Source organism: Diabrotica undecimpunctata, chromosome 8 (genome assembly GCF_040954645.1).
Source record: "Diabrotica undecimpunctata isolate CICGRU chromosome 8, icDiaUnde3, whole genome shotgun sequence".
Taxonomy (NCBI): Eukaryota; Metazoa; Arthropoda; class Insecta; order Coleoptera; family Chrysomelidae; genus Diabrotica; species Diabrotica undecimpunctata.
The window spans coordinates 45645490-45666963 of NC_092810.1; positions in this window are offsets into that span (position 1 = coordinate 45645490).

Sequence of the window (21474 nt, forward strand, 5' to 3'; positions counted from 1 at the left end):
TAATAATTTTTATTTGTTTTCAAAAAATAAATGTATTTACTGTACCTAATACATTTTATACATTTACATTATAGTTTTAATTTTAATAAATCTGTATTCTAATAACATAAAGTATTTTTATTCTATATCTTCGTTGACTATTTTCTTTAAAAGTTAGCAAACATTAAGAAAATTTAGATTTTATTAACAGTTGTCATGAACCTTTGATTTAATGAACATTTATGGTTATTGCTCTCAATAATAATAGCTGTATAATATCCTATTAATAGACATATCTAAAAGAAAGATGTAAATATTCACAAAATTAGATTCCTCAAATAAGTCACAATCTAATAATTTTCTGTATGAAAAGTACTTAATTGTAGTTTGGCCGTCTATTAGGAATGTCGGAATTAAGATCGTCAACAAGCATGTCTCATTAGACTCCACCAGATTAAATGCGATGTTGAAATGAGACACACAATACATAGTAGACACCTTGAAGAGGAAACAGTGTTGACAAGAGGTTTGGAGAAGAAGATTGTGGAAACAGCTTCTAGCTCTAGAGAAAATAGAATAAATATATCATAGTTTTCTTATAATTCATGATTCTATACTCGATAAACTATATTTTCTTCCTAAATGAGTTAAATCCATTGAAGATTATTCCGAAATATATACCCAATCAAATTGAGTTTCACAAAGATCAATTCTTGCCGCTATAAAGGCTGTGAATGAATTAAGTGACTAAATGATTGATTTAGTAGTAGATTTAAAAAAAAAAAACTTTGTTGGCCATGATTTCTAAATTGGAAGTAGAAATGTAAAATAGAATGTATTCAATTAAAATTGTGGGTAATTCCCATTCAATATAGTAAATAATTCAGTAGAAGACCACTAACCAGTTATCAAATTAAAAGGAAAAATTCTGCCGACTGTAGATCATTACAAAATCCTTGGCTTAACTTTTGATAATAAATCGAAACTGGAAACACTAGAACATAAGCGAAACTGAGAGAAATTGCTTTAAAGAGACTAAATTAATGTCAAACTTTTAGCAAAATGTCAATGGGTGCAGATAAATCTCTATTACTTAATGTTTATACAAGTTTATTGCGCTCAAAATAAAACTATGGCAATATAGTATACATATCAGCCCGAAAAAATCCAAAATTCCGCACTCGGAGTATGCGTAGGAGCTTTTAAATCTAGTCCTATTTCTAGCCTTGAGTAGGAAGTTAACAAACCTACACTTTCGATAAAATGATAATACGTTTTTTCGGAAGCCGTCTCTCGGAGTCACTTGGTTGACTATTTCTGGTTCTCTGCTACAGCCCTATTGTATGAAAGTGTTCCTTGGCTAACGGATATCCAGTCACGAAGGTTGATTCTGGCTTGTCTTCCGCAGTAATTCAGCTCTATATACATTTATATACATTATATGCATATGCATTTTGAATCAAAATATTTAGTAGCTGATCATCAAATCTTTCATTTCCGTGTATTTCCCAGTGACCTGAAACCTGAAAGCTGGCAGCTTGACTATCTGCGAGATACACAATGCAAGATTGCAAAGTCTCTACTTACAATACAGAAGTATATTCTCCTAGTGGAATAAAAATGTACACATTATAATTTAGGCATTGCGTGTTGGCTATATCGTATCGGTAATTTTGTTTATAAAAATCTCTTCAGAAGTACTTTGTAGTTGTTTGTGTTGTTTAATAGTCCAGTCGTCAGAGATTTGACCCCTAAAAATCATACGAACAAGCTGAATTTTGCCAAGAATATCACTTTTGGGACCCCAAAAAAGATACAAAAAAGTTTACCACTTTTACCCTTGGGCTTTCCCCTAAAACGTAGGGGAGTAAAAACGCGAAAAATCGATTTAACAAGAATACGTACGACGTAAAAAAAAGTTTCAAATAAAAAATGTAGCTGAGATAATTTTAAACCAAAAAAGTTTATTAGCACTTTTTGCGTAGAATGAACCATTCTTTCAGAAACAACGCTTGAAGCGACCGGCGATTTTGAATGTCAGTTCCGCCCGCGAAATCAATGTTAAATAAAATTTGTATCAACTCAACGGTAAAAAATCGATATCATTTGATCAGAGTGTCCTATCGACAAAAATCAAAATGTATTTTAAAGGTGAAGAGTGCAGCTTTTGTATGCATTTTTTGTATTTTGCCGCAAATGAAGTCAGTTTCTATAAAGCTATTCAATAAATAAACTACACGATTTTTGCCATTTTTTATTATTCTCTTGAGGTCAATAATATTTATTACTTTTATTGACCGGTCGTACTGAAATTTCCATTGTTGGAGACCAGTCTTCAAAACCTATAACATGAAAATTCGATTTTGATTTTTAGCAACAAATATGAGACATTCGAAATATGACTGAAAACGCAGATTTTAAACTTTTACATTACAAATGATCGCACGTCACGGGAAATACCTCCAAGAAGACGGTTTTGGGTGTAATTTATAGCAGAAGTGAAGTACTTTTAAAAAACGTACTAGTGTAATTAAAAAAGAGCAGTTTTAAACGTTTTAGACCGTTTGTAATGTGAAAGTTTGAATTCTGCGTTTTTTAAGCATATTTCAAATGCCTCACATTTGTTGCCAAAACTCGAAACAAAAATTTCATGCTATAGGTTTTAAAGATTAGATTCTAGTTATGGAAACTCAATAGTGGTCGGTCAATGAAGGGGATACATTGTATTGATCTCATGAGAATCATAAAAAATGGCAAAAATCGCGTCACATTTATTTATTTAACACCTTTATAAAAACTAAGTTCAGTTGGGGCAAAATACAAAAATTGCATACGAAAGCTGCACTCTTTACCTTTAAAACGCATCTTGATTTTTGTAGATAGGATCCTCGGATCAAAAGATATAGAATTTTTAGCGCCGAACTGATACAAATTTTATTGAGCATTTATTTCGCGCGCATTACTGACATTTAAAATCGCCGATCGCTTCAATCGTTGTTTCCGAGAGAACGGTTCATTCAACACAAACAATGCTAATAAACAATTTTGTTCAAAATTATCTTAGCCTCATTTTTATTATATACTCCGCCAAAAAAGTATCACATCACTTATAAAATTACAAATATTTCTGAAAGCATTTGGTTAATTTAAATTATTTCTCTAAAATTTCTATTAAAAATAAATTTGTATATACAGCTTACTGTTTAAGAAAAAAAAATGTTAATTGCCATTTTGTCTAGTTTTTATATTATCAATCTTTATTTTACTTTTGTAAAAAGTATACAGTTTGCGTTTAATTTAAAATTTCGTATTAAATATTGAGTATGGAAGGACGTGACAATATAAATTTAAATTTAACGAGAGATCAAGTGGTTAGAATAATTTCTCTCATTGAAACGGAAGGAGTTAGAGATATGTGGCAAATTTAGTGGGTGTAAATCAGTCGACAGTATCACGAGTGGTAGTAAGGTACCGAGAGACTGGTCTTTATGAAAGACGAGCTGTAACAGGTCGACCAAGAGCAACTACGCATGTGGACAATAGATTTTTAGTCCTTCAGACTTTGTGTCGAAGACTTCAACTTCAACATGACTTAGCCGAGACTCGAAATGTACGTGTGTCTTCAGAAACTGTTAGGCACATCTTAAGACAGTCTGGAATTAGGGCCAGAGTAGCTGGCACTGCCCCGAGACTTACAAGAGAACACCGTATAGCACGTCTAACATTTGCAAGAGAGCACGTAAACTGGAGTATCGACGACTGGGTAACATACTCTTTACGGATGGGTCAAGATTTTGTTTATACACTTCGGATCGAAGAATACCAGTTTATAGACGAGATGGCGAGCGTTATTTTCAATGCAACCTAAGACCGGCGACAAACTTTGGAGGAGGATCTATTATGCTCTGGGGCGGAATATCTCTTAAGGTTCAAACCGAATTGGTACAGCTAGATGGAGAATCCTTAACTGCTGATAGGTATATTAGAGAAATTTTGGATATGCATGTTGTTCCTTACGCCCAATGTATTGGTAATGACTTTGTTTTAATGCATGACAATGCACGCCCACACGTCGCAAGAATCGTTACCGAATACCTTCAAGAGGTAAATTTACAAGTTTTGAATTGGCCAGCGTACAGCCCGGACTTAAATCCAATAGAACATGTTTGGGACCATATTTACAGAAGAGTGAGATCTGGTAATGTGACGCCAGCTAATCTTCAGGACCTGCAACGGTTGTTAACCGTAGAATGGGATAATATCGATCAAGATTATCTAAGAAGATTAATTGGAAGTATGCCACAACGTTGTCTAGATGTTATAAGAGCTAGAGGAGGCAATACGTCTTACTAAATTATCATTACTTTTTATTTTTATTTTTTTTTTTTCATTCAATGCTGTTTGTGCGCTTACTTCTAATTTATGAAAGGAATTAAATAAAACCTTTGTTTTTCGTACATTCTGCATTTTTCTTTTAATACTTGTTACGTACTTAAAAAACAAAAAAAAACAACAGTAATAAATTCATGTTTTAAATTATTTTTAATACAAAATTTGCAGTTTCATAGGTGATGCGATACTTTTTTAGCGGAGTGTATTTTTTGCTGCCATTAGGGCTCTTATTTTAAGAGGTCTAGCTCTCAGGAGGGACAATAGTATAATAGGTTCTCAGAGGAATGGAAACTATTTGATGGTTTTGGAATAATTCGCTGACTTTACCCTTTCTTGGCAAAACATATTTCAAGACATGAAAATTCTGGCTCCGGTCACACAAATTACCCATCATCTATTATATGTGATAAAATAATAATAAATAATGGCTAAAAGAGTGAAGATTCCAATATATGAGGAGTTAAAACAAGCCAAATATTTTAGCACTGTAGTTGACTCCTGATGTACCTCACATAGACCCGATAACACTTATTGTCAGAAATGGTCTACCTAATGGTTATGCATATAAACGATTTTTCACATTTATTTACACGCAAAGCAGAACAAATGTTCAATGCTGCAATAAAAGAATTGAATAGATTTAATATCAATGATTACCGAGGGCAGTCATACGACAATGCGTCAAATATAGCTGGACTCTATAATGGCTTGCAAGCTGAGATAAATGAGCTTGCCCCTTTAGCATTGTTTATACCCTGTGCTACTCATTTCCCAAATTTAGTTGGGACATCAGCAACGGAATCTTGTAGTGAAGCTTGTAATTTTTTTATGATCCTTCAAATGTGTTTTTTACAAGCTCAACAAAAAGATGGGAACGTTTGATGGCCAAGATCGATAAAGGAAAAATATTAAAAAGCTATCAACTACTCGGTGGTCGGCCAGGTATGATGCTTGCCAAAACTTTAGAGACTCATGGAATGCAATTTTACCCGTTTTAACTTCCATAGAAAATGACTCCACAGAAAAAGCCAGCACAAGATTCGAAGCAGTAGGAATTCTTAAAAAGTTAAAAATATTTGAGACTGCCTTTATGGTTTGCTTTTGGGGCCCAATTTTAAAATGCTTTAAGTTTCCAAACAAATACAGTTTCAGACAATAGACGTTCTAACTGTTACGGAGCTGTATGAGTCTCTAGTAGAAATTTCTCTTCCCAAAGAAATAATTTGGATTATTATGAATCACTGGCTGTTAAAATTGTTGAAAATAAAAGTTACGAAAAAGACTATACAAGGATTCTCAACAGAAACAAAAAATATGATGACGGAGGAGCTGAAGATCTTGAACATGATGGCAGAGCATATTTTAAAATCATTACCTTTTTATTCATCAGTGATCAGTTCATAGTTGAATTTCAAAGAAGGCATAAGTCATTCAATGAGTACCAAGATAAATTTAATTTCCTGACACACATCGTAAAATCTTCAGGAAAAATAGAAGAAAGTATTTTGAGATCCAAATCCTAAAAATCTCATAGAAACTTACAGAAATGATCTTGGAGATAACTTTATCGATAAGTGCTGTATTTTCAAGCATACTGTGCAGTATCTGATGAGAAGTTTAAAGATACCCAGTTGATAGGCATTTATGATGATACTTAGAAGTACCAAGTAGATATCTTCAAGATGTCTACCCGAATATCGACATAGTGTTACGAATGTGTCTTTCGATTCCGGCTACAAATTGCTCTGATGAAAGAAGTTTTTCTTGCTTAAAAAGGGTAAAAACCTATTTGAGATTAACCATTAATGAAGGTACATTGAACACTTTGTCTATTTTGTGTATAGAATTTGAAATTGCCACAAATATAGATTCCAGCACAGTGATAGAAGACTTTGCTCAGAAGAAGACTCGGAGGAAAGTATTCTAGATGGGGATTGAAGAAATAAAAGTCTTATTTCCTACTACTATTTATTATATACTAATTGTTATGTAAAAAATATAGTTACACCATGTTTAATTAATCCCTATTATTAAGAGTTTGGTGTTTTAGGATAATATACATTTTAAATGTTGTACTAATAAAATAAGTAAATTGATCCTATGGAAGTTCGATGAAAGGGAAAACATACACTTTACCGCTAATAGATCTATAATAAAAATTGCAATACAAATGTAAAGAAAAGACCTCAAAAACAGTAGTTCTAATAATTCATATTTTAAGTAAACATATTTTTACTGGATAATAGATGCAAATACGTTCCTTTTCATCATTGGAGAATTATGTCTCATTTTACCAAAATTTAAGTAGGAGACAGACATAATAAGTTGTTAAGGGGTGGGGGAGGTGGAACTCGCAGTCTATAATCTTATCTCACTTAATATTGGCATAATTTGCACCAACAACAGTAATTCTCGTTTAGCTGTTAAATAACCTTAGCGAGGAACTGATGAGCAGAAAATTTTACACTGGTCGTCCAAGTTACTAAAGTCTTCTTCTTTCTATTAATCCTTTTACCTTCTATTGCTTTAATCTGAAAGGATCATACTTTTCAAAGAGAATGGATTGTTTCTTCCTTTCCCAAGGCTTACGCAGAGCTGTAACCCTATGTCTCTTTCTCCAAAAAAGATAGATATTTCTGATTGGGTAGTCAGAGTTAAATTATCATTATCATTGGTGCTAAAGCACTATAGTAGAGTACCTACCTCTTCGTCTACTTCCCACCGGTTGTGATACAAGAATTCGTCTAGGAGAGTTGTTCTGCTGTAATCTTGACTTTAATAAATATAAAGAATTTAAATACGAGTAACCTTTCGTATCACACGTATGAAAATAAACAAGAAAGACCGATCAGAGTAATGGTTAAAAAACCTACATCCTACTTGTCAGCCACAGTAGTAAAAGTGTTAAAAGTATTAATTTTAATTAGGATTTACGCAGGGAAAGATAGTGGGGGTAGCCTTGGTAGACCTCACGGCGGCATACGATGCAATGAACCACATAACCTTGCTAACTAAGATCTATAACACTATGCTTGACTACGATCTAGTAGAGGTCATTGCTATATAATGAACACTTCTACGTTGTAGTAAATGGAAAGGAGAGCAGATAGCGAACTCAAAAAATTGGTCTACCCTAAGGAAGCGTTCTGGCGCGGTCCCTATTTAACATATATATACGAATTTCACTCAATGCATCCCCAAGTTATATTACGCTGACGATCTTGGCATCGCTGTAGAAAGAAAATTTTCGCACAGATAGAGTCGACAATGGAAGACACTTTAATCATAATGTTATCACAAACAAAACTCACTAAAATCAAACACTGCTAAATCTAAGTGTAGCATTTCATTTCTACATCATCAGGCATATGTAAAACTGAACGTATACTGAGAGTGACAACACTTGAAACATACTGCCAGACCCAAATATCTTTGAATAATCTGTCGGAGTACAAGACAAAAGGTTGCTACAAGAAACAATCTTCTTCAAAAAATTGTAAGAAATTGAAGTAGAAAACTAAAAAATCTCTAGATTTGTTCATCCTGACTTTCAGACAGGATGAAAATATCAACAAAATCTTTGGAGTAACTGACATACTGAGCATGACAGTTGAAATAAACTAACAGGTTGGGAAAGTTTTAGATCAATCCTTGAAGAAAGAATATTTGAATTAGCAGCTCCATTAATAAAACCTGAACAATTAGACGAGGAAGAAGGTGGTTGAGCTAGGAGCCATAAGCAAAAGATAGTAAGATTTGCCACATATTTATCAAATACATTGAAAATGCATGAAGACCAAATTAATGATCAAATATTGTTAGAGCCTAATCAGACTAATATCACCGAAGGAAGTATGAAATAAAAGACAACATAAATCAGAAGGAAGCACCAAGATATGATTTAATCACTGAAGAATTACTAAAAAACCTGCCTCGTAAAACTATAGCAAAATTGACCAACCTAATTATTACTGCGTTTAGATTGAGATGCGTTCCAAATTTATGGAAATTACCCAAGATTATAATGATACCAAAACCAAGGAAATCACCAAACAAAGTCTATTCCTACAGGCCAATATCACTCTACCAGTTATGTCGAAGCTGTTTGACAAACTCATGCCAAATATAATGAAACTAATATTAGAAGAGAAAAAGTGATTCCAAACCACCAATTTGGCTTCAGAAATAAAATTATATAATTGATCAGGTACACATAATTACAACATAATTGAGAAATCATACTAGAAAAGAAAGTCTTCTATAATCTTTTTAGACGTAGCTAAGGCCTTCGACAAAGTATGGCATGGAAGTGTAATCCACAAACTCAAAACCCTTATGCCTAAACAATATTTAGAAATTTTGCCAGATCAGCCAGCAATACGGCTGCCAAAAGCTCCAATCTTGCGATATATTGTCCTATGCACTAGAAATTTAACACATACATTATGCAGAAGTTCGGCAAGCAAAAAGACATAAAAAAGTAAAACCAAGATGACAGAAAAAAATACGACTGATTTCCGAAAGAATAACCCGTTTTGTACAGGGTTTGTCAAAGCAACGAGAAGAATATGAAAAGACGTCAGTCAGAGGGTCCCATTTTAGGCCTAGCTCCCTAAAAATTATAGGTTCCTCTTTGCCAAACTATATGTCAAAATATGAGCCAATGCCTTGAAGTAGACTGAGATGGTTGTTGGAGCATTTGCCTAGCGGAAAACCATCGAGCTTCGTCGGAACATTTCCGACAGTGGGATTTTGATTCGAGGATGGAGGGGGCGATATTTTCTTTATGAGAGGTCTCCATGTAGAAGGTAACCGTATGGCATCATCTCTTTTGTTAAGGCAATTTGGTCTTTTTTCTATTTCTATGGCTTCTCGGATAAACCAAGAATTATCTCCGTCTTCCAGGTTTTCTTATAGAAATTTTTCTTTCTTTCCATGTAGAAGATAACCGTATGGCGTCATCTCTTTTGTTAAGGCAATTTGGCCGTTTTTCTATTTCTATGGCTTCTCGGATAAACCAAGAATTATCTCCGTCTTCCAGTTTTTCTTCTTCTTCCTCTATATTAAGTGCCTGGTTAAAGTATTCCACCCAACTATTCAATACTTTTTTTTTTATTAAAATCCTTTATAAAGGAACTTAGTTTCCTTGTGGATATTCAATACTTCTTATACATCTTTCCTTGTTAATATGTGGCCATTCTGACTTCTGCATTGTCTTGTGGTTGTCTTGCATTGTTTTCTGTTAATGTTAAGCTTATAGAATGCTCTGAATTCTGTCTCTCTGTTGAGGTTTTCTATATATTTAAGTTCCTTTAAGTGGTTTCATTTTTTTCTTTTGTGTATCCTCTTTTCTTCTCTTCTCTTTGTCTGATAATTATCTACAGTTGTTCTAGTTCGTCGGGTAAGCATCTTTCTGTAGGCTTTATTTTTTTCTTTTGTTACATTCTTGCATTCATCGTCAAACCAATGATTTTTACGGGCACAAATTTCTGTTCCTATTTCATCTTTCGCTGCTGCTTCAATGTCTTCCTTTATTCTGGTTCAGTAGGAGTCTATATCTGTCTGGCCTTCTTTATTTATATTTTGATTCCTTATCCTGTTAATGATGTTTTCCGAGTACCGTTCTGCAATTGTCGCATCTCTCAGCTTTTGCACATTTCATTTTTTTTTTTCTATCTATTTTATTTTATTTACGGATGTTTGAAATTCTAGGGCTCAATGTTGATATCAATAGGCAATGATCTGAGTCTATGTTTGCGCCTTTATAACTTCTGCAGTTTATTACGTCTGTTCCATGTCTTGAATCTATTAAGATGTGATCAATCTGATTCGTTGTTCTTCCATCAGGAGAGGTGTTAGCGACTGTCATATTTAGTGCTGCTGCTAAGTTTATCAGTCGTAATACATTATCGGTCCTGATGTGTACGCTATGCTTTCCTATTGTGAGCATGAAAACTCGCTCTCGTCCTATTCTTGCATTCATGTCACCTAATACAATCTTAATGTCATTTCTGGGACATCTTCTGTCGGGTTGTTTAGGAATAATAATTCGCTCCTTAAATTATTAGTTATATTCTTAAAATAAAACAAATTTAATTTCTGATAAGCTTTATTGAGTATAAAATGCATCAAAGGCACCTATGAATCAAAATGAACAGTCCAATACCAAAAATTTAATAAATAAAAACAGTAACACAATCCGCAGAAAATATATCTACAAGGAAGCATAAACGTATTGCATTTTAATATTGTGTACGTAAGTTTTAAAATTACACTGACCAACAGAAGATAACAGGTTAAAGTAAAGGAAAAATTCAAACTAAATAATAAATAAACAAGTTGGGCTTGTGTTGCAGATACATAATACACAAAACAACAAAATATAACTAAATAAAACGTTCTGTAATATAATGTATAAATTGGATATGCGATCTATTTTACCGATCGGTGTAACATACGTATATTGCAAGAAAAAACTTCTTTAAATATTTTATTAAGTTCAGGTTGAGAGTTCGTAACAATAATAGTGGTCAGTCGTACAAAATGGCAGGCTAATGGCCTATATTATTTTATAATTATTTAAAACGTTCAAATAAATAAATGTATAAACGTCACTCAACACAAAAACTTCAGTCTAAAACACTCAAATATAAAACCGTTTTACAAGTTTGAATAAGAAGTTCAGCAAATGCCCTTTAAAGGATTGCTTTTACTTAAATACAAAATAATAAATGCTAAAAATATACATACAATACAAATATAAAATACACAAAGAATACAAGCAATTACTTATTTAAGTGGAAATGACTGTATAATGTCCATTTCTGCTAAGGCAAACTCTAAGGGTACATTCAACGAGTTACTCTAAAATTCGGTACGTCTTGTATTATCCATCCATTAGTCAGTAGGTTCTAAGACATGTAGCTAGAATCATCGGCATTACCACCAAATATACTCTAAGGTATAATCATGTTCTTATAAATACGATTATTGATTTCTGGAGCCCACTCTCATATTCCAATTCTCAAGTTTTCAGGAAAATGTACTATCCTCTGACACCAAACTGCTGAAGGTCGTTTTTTAGCTAAACTGTTTCGTGGCCTTTATCTGAATTGTCTTGCGTTGTATGGCGGTAAGTATTTTTTATTTTCCTTGATTCAGATATACGCCTTAAGTGACCCAGCTATCTTAATCGAGCACTTTTGATTCCAGCAGCAATATTTGACTATCTTTACAGTACACTGAGTTCTACATTTGTGCGTATATGCCTTTTGTCATTGCTTTCTTCCTGCTCCGTAAATTCTTCAATGGATAAGATACGTTCATCCTTTACTGCCATAGCCATGTTCGCAACCGTACTTTACCACAGGTCTTAGAATAATGTATTACATTTTCTTTTTGGTTTTTCAGAACAGGAGATATAATTTTAAAATATAAACTCAAAGCGGTTTAGTGGCTATCACCAGCGGCTTATATTCAGCAGACAAAAACTTCTGAACGCATTTGTCTCGACATTTTATTTTATGTTTGACGTTTCGACAGAGCTAACCTCAATATTTACATAAATACTTCTATACATAAATATTCTTGTTCAGTACCAAACTGTACCGTAGCTGCTCATCATTTCATTGTAAATCAATTTTTTAGATCAATCGAAATTTTTAATTAAAAACTCTTAAAAAATTAAAACTAATGATTGCGTACCACGCATGCCCAAGCAACTGCTGAGTTCATCCAGCGGAAATAAAGTATGCTTAGTGAATTTAACAGCGGCTTGATCTGGGGGCATCTGAATGCTACCGCTTTCAGAGGAAAACGCCTCACCTATTGTCATTCATCTCACCAAATATCTCTAATACAAAAGGAATAGTCAAATATCTACTTCAGAGATATTACGATCATGCTATTTTGACATATTTCTGATAGTATTTTTAAAGTAAGAAATTAATGACATAAAAAGTCGAGGCCAATCTAATATTCGTAAAAGGACTTTTACTTTCTAAATTTTTAAAAACTCAATTTTTGTTTTTTTTACGTAAAAACATTCCTTAGTATCATAGAAAAATAGAAATAGAAACTAAGTTATAGCTATATTTATCACAGTACGCACCTGAGCTGAAACTCGTTTGTATACAACACCGAACGCCCCGGTTCACCTGTACACCTGCAACTCGATTGATATACAGTGATGAGTGCCTTAAGAACCGGCAAAATAACGCAAAAGATAGAAAACATAACACGTTGTGAAATAAAAAGAGATGAAAGTAGTAGAGGTGGAAAATTATCGATAGAAACCTCTAATTTACATTAAATTACATTAAGGACTATCGATAGTTTCCCACCTTTAGACATTAGCTTATGAGCTAGTTGACTTCAGTCATAATATTAAAAGTATGACGTCGAATATTTACATGTTTTAAATTTCGCATAAAGTAAAAACTGATTGAAGGCAATAAAGCAAATGTAAGTAAACAGTTTAATTAGTAGTAACTTGATAATTAATTCTGTTTTGACGAATACAGAATAACAAGCTATGATAATTCTATATTGAGAAGAGTGTATGCGACGTCTCAAATCATAGTTTATTATTGATCAATACTTTAATTTTGGATAAAAAAATACTCCTACTTAAACTGTTTTTACTTACATTACGTGGTACGTATTACTATGACTGAAGTCAACAAGCTCATAAGCTAACGTCTAAAGGTGGGAAATTTTCGATAATTATAATGTAATGTAAAGTAAATTATAGGTTAATATCGATAATTTCTCACCTCTACTACTTTCATCTCTTTTTATTTCACAACGTATTATGTTTTCTATCTTTTGCGTTATTTTGCCGGTTCTTAAGGCACTCATCCCTGTATATTATATATCAATTAATTGATATCTAATTATTGAAATATTATTCTTGGAAATTATTATCAAAAATTATTTTGAAAATCGGAAAAAATGCCTGGATCTGGTGGTGATTTAAAAGGCAGTCGAAGTAAGGGGGCGGATTGAAATAAGCATAATATTAAAAAATATTCAAAGGTAACCACTTTACTGCCAATAACAATTCTGAATTACTCAGTCCCCCGGCAAAATTGGAGATAAAAGTACAAATTGAAATCTAGAGAAATAGCAACGCTTTTATTAAACATGAGTGCACCTAATATGCACCAGGAATCGCTGATTCGAGGTAAAAAAATTAATATGGCTATTTTATTCTATAAAATTACAGTCACAATAATTTAAATGCGTTTTCGAAATCTCGAAATCAAATTTGGGAGACGTTTTTCTCAAAATCTACTACACCAATCTCAGTAAACCAAATTTTATGGATACTTATATATGACTACAAAATAAACCTCTAAAAAGCCTCTAAACCACTGCACTTTTCTGTTATAGAGCTTAATTTACCCCGAAACAGGCGTTTATTCGAACTCTATAAATTCGCGTATAAAGGCCTTAAAAAATTAACTTTTTAAAGGATCATTTATTAGTTTTACAGTGGTGAAAAACAAATACATTTCTGAAATGGTGAAAAACAACTAGAAGTGATAATTTTTTTTTTGTATACCTCAAAACTTTCTTATTGAACAATAAATAGAAAAAATTATAACCATAAATAAAATGTGTTTTGTTTTTAATTTTTAAAAATTGTCTTTTTTCCCGATTTAGAAAGTAAAAGTCCCCTTATAGAAACTAATCTTTATTATTCTACATATTCAATGTCATTCTGTCAAGTTACTATCCAAACTTCCCAAAAGGGCAATGGTTTCTCACTTCTTTAGTACAGATCGCAAACGACGACAATCTTAAATTTTAGAAAAGTTTCAGCTCCGGAGCTAAAATAGTACTTATTATTTAGACGTATATTTTAACTTAAGTTTATAAAACCATTATCAAAATTGCTCTAGCTATCATGGTTTACTATTTAAATGGGAATAAGTACACTAATGTTTGTATTTTGAGAACGATTTCCGAAGTGGAAATTGAAACGTCAATAAACGTACTTTAACCTTAAATTGTGGCTTATTCCCATTTAAATAGTAATAACTTTAACATGCCACAAGAAAATAGCTTCAGAACAAAATCATGGTTTACGATCAAATGTATTTTTTCTAATTTTCTCGGAACCAAAAATAATAAAAAACCTCTTAAAAACATTAGACTGGACACTCTTAAAATAATTCGTCTTTCCATTGTAGCAGTCAGCTGTGTAATACGTTGACCAAATAACCAAAGGACTAAAAAAAGCTTCAAAAGATCAAGAATATCGTGTAACTAGTTTTATAGGTGTTAGCCATGCATTTTCCATCCAAGAGCCGTGAGACCTTGTCGTGGTGAAGAGGCTCTTCATGTTCAGTCGTGGTCACTCCTGTGAAGTAAACATTATCGATAGGAAGCTAAGGACGGCTCCCTTTTAGACACCAAATGACACCCAGTATTTAGCCTTCCCCGGGGATGCGTAGCTCTGTCGAAAGTTACCATCCACTTCGTAGCTTCGTGTTGGACAAGAATGGACGAGGAACAAACAAAAAAAAACGCGATGAAGTTCAGCAAAGCTCGGAAAAGGTCCAGCAGATGAGCATGATCGTCACACCGAGGAATTTAAGTAAGCTTAGACAGCAGGCTCTAAAAACTATGCGAATTCTGCAAACTATTTTTCAGTCGCACTATGGAAAAGTCTACGAGATCCAACGATCCTTAATCTGCAATCTAGTCATGTATTTCAAAGATTTAATACAAATATATTATCCTACAAAATCAACAAATACCTTATGACTTTTCCAAAATCTGATGTAACTCTATTAAACAATAGAGTGTTCAGAATAAGCGTTAATATGTGTAAAACCAAAAACTTTTATATATACATAGTTTCACGTCCAACAAGCTAACACATTTTGGAACTTCTATAAGGAAGTACCAACAAATGATGACGTTATCAGTTTGGCTTAATCATACACAAAAACACTATATTTTATAACTGTTTATACGTTTATATTATTTAATGCAAGACATTTCTTGATAAAGGTTATTATTTACAAAGTAACGTGTTGTGATCGGTATAAATATCGTTCGTGTTGAAACGTTACAAAACTGAAAATTTGGAGTGGTTTTTCCCAGCTGGACTTACTGTACCCTTACAATCACAAATGTGTTAACTGAACTTCTTATCCAACCTTGTAATAATTTTGAAACACCATTGGTTCATCAACATTCCTTTAAATACTAAATTGAACTATAAATATTTATTTATACAAACTTCATGATTTACACACAACCAAATGACAACAGTCATCATAATGAAAAACATTTTTACACAAATATTTTGCAAGTAAAAAAATTTAAGGGAAAAATTGATGTGGTATGTTCATTATATGGTTTCTACTCGAATACCTAAGATGCTGTAAAACCAGTATACAGGGTTTTTAACAGCCTGTAATGGACTACCTAAGCCCCGACGTTACAATGGGAGGGGTTTTAAAACCTTTCCAAACATTTCTAATTTGTGTGTATTTGTCCCATAAGAAGTTGGAAATATTGATTTTTTTAATTGTTTAAATAGTAAATAAGGACTTTTGGTTTTGAACATTCATTCTGTGGTATTATTGGTTGTTCGTGAATTTATGAGGTCTGTATCATCTGAAAGATTCTTTGTAAACTAAGAATTGTAAGGGTTTTCTAAGCCATCAGACGTAGGTAGTCCTTTCAGGATGTAATTTTTATATGGAAATTGGGAAATATTAATTGGATCTACAATACTATCAATTGATATATACATGAGATTGTGACGTCATTACAATGAAAAAATTAAATGGATTAGAGGTGAAGGTTAGGTCAGATGAAAGGGTTTTTTATCCCACATTCAACGGTGTACCATAATGAGAGTATTAATTTAAATAAGTAGGCTAAATTTTCTATTTAATGTTTATTTTCAACAATTATCAATAACATTCAAAATGTGAAATTATATATGAGGTGTTCAAAATCACTTCCTTCTGCTTCAACGCAAGCGTCAAACCGTCTAAGCAGGTCACTTGTAAATGCCGCATATATCATCACTGGCGTAATCAGGGTACACGCTTGTCTAATTTTAGTTTTTAAATCGTCTACATCTGCAGGTTCTTCGTTATAAACGATTCCTTTGAAATAGCACAATACAAAAAAAAAACTAATGGTGAGAGCACAGGGTTTGAAATGTGGCATTAAGGTAATTGATTACAATAGTACTGTTATGTCAGGATGCGAAGTCTTGTTGCCATACCATAACTTCTCTTTCGCGTAAAAGAATATTCACCATTTTTAAGAAACTTCAGATATCTCTAACCATTTAAATATTCTTAAAAAAAAAGAATATGGACCTATTAAACGCCCATTAAATAACCCACTCTAAACATTAATTCCATATCTAGTTCGAAAGCGAGTTTCCCTTAACCAGTGCGGATTTTCCACTGACCAATAATGGGAGTTATGGCGATTTACAATCCAATTATAATGGAAACAAACTTCATCACTCCACAAAATTCGACGGTAAAAATTAGATATCTTTTGACCAGAGTGTCCTATCGATAAAAATTAAAAAGGTGAGGGGATTTTTTTGCGATTCTCATGAGATCATTAAAATTGATCACTTTTCCATTATCCGGTCACTAACGAATTTCCATTGTACCAATTTCACCCAATACCGTCTTCGTGGAAGTATTTTCCGTGACGTGCAATCGTTTGCAATGTTAAAGTTTATATTTAGCGTTTTTTAGGCGTACTCAAAATCCTCACATTTGTTGCCAAAAATCTAAACTGACATTTCACGCCATAGATTTTTAAGATTAAGCTTTAACAATAGAAATTCCTTAGTGACCGGTTACAGGAACAGTGATCAATTTTAATGATCTCATGAGAATCATAAAAAAATGGCAAAAATCGGGCAACGTAAAAGGTAATGGTTTAAAATTATCGTCCTATTGTTTATATAAGTTCGTCGCAAATGCTGGTCAACCTAATTTTTTGGTATTTTTCACGCGCAATATTGATGGTTATTATTATTATAATATATGTTATAAATATCTTGAAGATATGAAAATTTTTATCGAGAAAGAGTTCCGAAAGAAAAAGGTAATGGTTCAAAGATTATCGTCCTATTATTTATAACTTCGTCGCAAATGCTGGTCAACTTTGACTGGCTGTATCCAGGAACCACTGCTCACAATTCAACTTTTTTTTTAAGCGTCTTAATGGAGTTTTTAAGAAGAAGTAATTTTCAACGCTGTTTTCTGATTAGAATTTAATCTAATAGTTACCGAGATTAGACGTATAGGCAACTTAGTGCGGTTATAAACATTCATCATTTTAAGTTTTATGTTATAGTTCAGAAAATAGTTGGGGGCTGATTTTACTCCGTATAGTAATGTTCTATCAATTAAATAATCTCTCTTTGGTTTAAATTACGATATATTTTGGTATGTTTTGACATTTAAATGATACAATTACAGATTTTGTAGGTTTAAAAACTACTTTATCATAATCTGTTACTATTTTTCTTTTTATTCTTTTCACATAATTCACCGAGAATTTGCAATGGTGATCAAATTCATTTTACTTTAAGATATTCTTCCGATATATCTGATTCCGTACCCCTAACTACACCTAATTTAAATAATTGAAATTTCGGAATATATGCGATTAAATTTGTTTGAATAAGCAATTTAGAAGCAATTAAGGTATTTGCACTAGCATAGTTTTTGAATGTTATCCTAATCCGGTTGCGTCCGATTGAATCATTTTTTTAAACAGTGGGTGATCAAAGAGTCACCCCATAAAATTTTACTTTTTGTTTAATAATTGTATGTAATTGAGCAATAAAACATATTTTTGTGTTTAATTCTAATTTATTGTGATTTAGAACCTTATGAAGTTTATAAATATTAAAAAAGAAACGAGTTATTACATGAGAACATTTAAAATTATGTCTTAAATCTTGGTAGTGTCACCCTTTGCAGCAATTACTTCCTGGCACCTTCTTGGCATACTTTCTACGAATTTCTGACAATTTTGTTGAATTTTTACACTCCTGTGCTATACTGCTATTGAGCGATCGATCAATTGACGCTTTGCGGTTATAATTTCATTAGAAATTTCTTTCTTCATGAGCTTCCAAAGATTTTCTATTGGATTCAGATCAGGCAAATTGCCAGGCCAGTTGAGCACCTATATCTGGTTGTCAGCAAGGAATTTTGTAATAGTTTTTGCCTTGTGATAAGATAACGAGTCATGCATAAACGTTAAACTCTTATTCGGGAACCACTCCTGGAGCTGATGAAGCATTTTTGTTTGTAGTATTCTCAAGTACTGGTCCTGCCGCATTGTTCCTTCGATAATGTAGAGTCTACCAGTTCCTTGACTGCTTATGATAGACCACACCATGATGTTCATGGAGTGCTTTACCGTCCTTACAATACAATCCGCTTTGTATTTTGTCCCAGGTCTTCTCCTCACCAATTCAGCTCTATCCATGAGGATCTGCACGGCAGATTCGTTGGAAAAACAAACCTGGAATATTATTATTATTTTAGAATCGTGGACAAATTGATTAAATGTAAACTACATAAAAATACAATGTTAAGTAATGTTATTTACCTGATTCCAATCATCAATGGTCCAACATTTATGATATTTAGCCCATTGAACCTTTTTTTCTTTATGGCTGGTGTGAGTAGCGACTTTTTTGCAGGGTGACAGATTGAAAACCCCAGATCCTTTATTTGCCGACGATCTGTCATTGGTGAAATATTGATGCCAGACTGCTGCATCATTTTCGTTAAAATCCTTCGAGGTTGTTTTCTGTTTGCCAAGACAATATCTCGAATTTTCCAAATTTTTGTCAAGTTTTTCTTTATACGGTCCACAGTTGCCCTTGAAACTTTAAAAATTGATAATATTTTTCTGTTGGGATGATTAGTGTTCAATAATAAAGTGTTTATATCCGCTATTTTCCTTGATGCGATGTCTTTGGCTTTTCCCATGATGTTCTGTTACCACTGCTGTAACGAACATGCAATGTTTGCTAAATTCACAAAAAATAGTATACGACTGTCAGAATATCACTAGAGAGCAATGGAAACTATTTATTTATTATAACTCTAAACACCAAGAATACATAATAACATGCACACGAGTTGCAAACTAGGCTGGACTGCACTGAAAAACAATGGCATCTGAGTCACGTATTGCGACGCCCGCTGTGTTGACACTGCTGCCAGACTATTTATTGTACTTTCATAAAGAGTTACAAGATAATCAAATGGAAACAAACGCATTAATATATTATGCAGCTCAATTATATACCCTTTGTGTAAAAAAATATAATTTTACTAGGTGGCTCTAAAAATTTGATCACCCACTGTAATTATCAATATCTGGGTGTCAGATAAATAATATTTCACCTATCTTAACTGTCTTTAATTTGCCTGTAAAATTTGTATCATTGTTTTCAATAAAAATGTGAAATGGCCCTAAATCAGTTTTATCATATAAATATACAGGTCTGCCTTTTTATGGCTCAATAGAATTTAATGAGTTAATTTGTTTATCTGTTTTTAACGTAGCATTTAATAATATTTGTAAATTTGACTGCTCCTGATTCATACTAGATGTAATAAAATTGAAGACTTATTTACAAAAACAACATAACCCACATTTTTACTAAATTTGAGCTAATGCTCTAAGCAACTCTTTGTTTTAAGGTACATCGGATACTGTAAAAGATATTTTACAAAAACGACACAGGCCGCTAAAAATAAACGGCGAAAATATCGATGTTTTACAAAAACTACGTATCTGTCAATAATTTTTAGCAAAAACTACATATCTTTGAACAGTTATGTACTTTTTGTAAAAAATGTATCTATAGTCGGTGTCAAGCTGTCAAGAAATGTAACCTAACCCCAAAATTCAGTATAAGTAATACAACTTTATACGTTTTTGATCAAAATTAATGATCAAATAATGACTCCGGACTAAATAAAAAACGAAAATATAAAGAGAAAATGTAATAAAAATAAAGAAAGCTAAAGATAATGAACATATTAACCATAAAACAGGTTAATCCCAGCTCGAAAAGTAGGACCAGATTGTAGGTAAGTACATATAGGTATCTGTTACTAATACCAGTGTTGGTTTTTTTAAATATCTTTTCTCCTTTGACTACATCTATATTGTATATATAAAAATTTCCTTGGAACATCAAAATATATTGACACATTTCAATGATTTGGGAGTGAAAAACGACCATGATCCCTATTTAATGGGCTTTATTTCGTCATCCTACCCAAAAAGACATTTAACAAAAACACCTAAAAAATTTCGAATGGTCACACATTCCTATAAGATTCGTATAGATGTAAATGAGCAGCCTATATGCCTTACTGCCTTTTGTAATATACATGGTGTTACAAAAGGTCGCGTTAGAAGGCTTCAAGATCTCATTTCTTGCAATATATTGACTCCTAAAGACAAGAGAGGCAGCCACAAGACAAACCGTTACAAGAAAACACCAAGAGGAAGTTTTGAAGTTAATCCGCTATCATATTAAGTATTTTAATACAAGACAATCACATTATACTTAAAAAAAACCCAACTGTGGATATTTGTCTGAGGATTTGTCAGTAAATAAAATGTATAAGTTATTTTTACAAATGTATAAAATACAGGTTCCATATGTAGTGTATTGGTCAGTTTTCAAGAATGAGTACAATCTTAAGTTTGGTCTCCCACGAACTGATATATGTGCCACATGTGATAGTTATAAACTAAAAATTCAGTTGGCAAATTTAAAAGAAGCAAATGTAATTAAAACTGAGCACAAACTACATTTGAAGAAGATTGAAAAGTTTACTGAAATTAAAAAAAAAAACTAAAGCAAGATGCCCACCAAACTAAGATAATGTTGCTCACCTTTGATTATATGCAAAACCTACCTTTGCAACACATACATACCAGTGATGTTTTTTATTGTCGCCAGAAGTGGATGTTTGTATTTGGGAGTCATCATGTTAAGAAAAATAATGTTTTAAACACACAATGTCACAACATTATTACTCAGATATTTAAAACACA